The sequence below is a fragment of the Oncorhynchus mykiss genome, unplaced genomic scaffold (assembly GCF_013265735.2).
Source record: "Oncorhynchus mykiss isolate Arlee unplaced genomic scaffold, USDA_OmykA_1.1 un_scaffold_437, whole genome shotgun sequence".
NCBI lineage: Eukaryota > Metazoa > Chordata > Actinopteri > Salmoniformes > Salmonidae > Oncorhynchus > Oncorhynchus mykiss.
In genome coordinates this window covers 18,176-19,110 of record NW_023493884.1, presented here as the reverse complement: position 1 = coordinate 19,110, position 935 = coordinate 18,176, and positions in this window count along the sequence as shown.

Sequence of the window (935 nt, the reverse complement as noted above, 5' to 3'; positions counted from 1 at the left end):
CGCAGCGGGAGCGTGCTGGGCCCATAACCCAGAGGTCGATGGATCGAAACCATCCTCTGCTAAACAGTTTATTTTAAGTGCGAACAACATTTTTAAAAAATGTGTCGTTTCATGGGCATGTCTCAGTGCCATTATATATATTTTTTTACCTCTTCCAACAGTTCGTATAGGTCATACTGTTTACACAGTATCCCAGTGGCCTAAGACACTGGACTCCTAAGCCATGGATTGTGAGTTCTAGTCTTTTCTGAAGTGGATGGAAGCAGAGTGGTGCAGCGGGAGCGTGCTGGGCCCATAACCCAGAGGTCGATGGATCGAAACCATCCTCTGCTAAACAGTTTATTTTAAGTGCGAACAACATTTTTAAAAAATGTGTCGTTTCATGGGCATGTCTCAGTGCCATTATATATATTTTTTTACCTCTTCCAACAGTTCGTATAGGTCATACTGTTTACACAGTATCCCAGTGGCCTAAGACACTGGACTCCTAAGCCATGGATTGTGAGTTCTAGCCTTTTCTGAAGTGGATGGAAGCAGAGTGGCGCAGCGGGAGCGTGCTGGGCCCATAACCCAGAGGTCGATGGATCGAAACCATCCTCTGCTAAACAGTTTATTTTAAGTGCGAACAACATTTTTAAAAAATGTGTCGTTTCATGGGCATGTCTCAGTGCCATTATATATATTTTTTTACCTCTTCCAACAGTTCGTATAGGTCATACTGTTTACACAGTATCCCAGTGGCCTAAGACACTGGACTCCTAAGCCATGGATTGTGAGTTCTAGTCTTTTCTGAAGTGGATGGAAGCAGAGTGGCGCAGCGGGAGCGTGCTGGGCCCATAACCCAGAGGTCGATGGATCGAAACCATCCTCTGCTAAACAGTTTATTTTAAGTGCGAACAACATTTTTAAAAAATGTGTCGTTTCATGGGCATGTC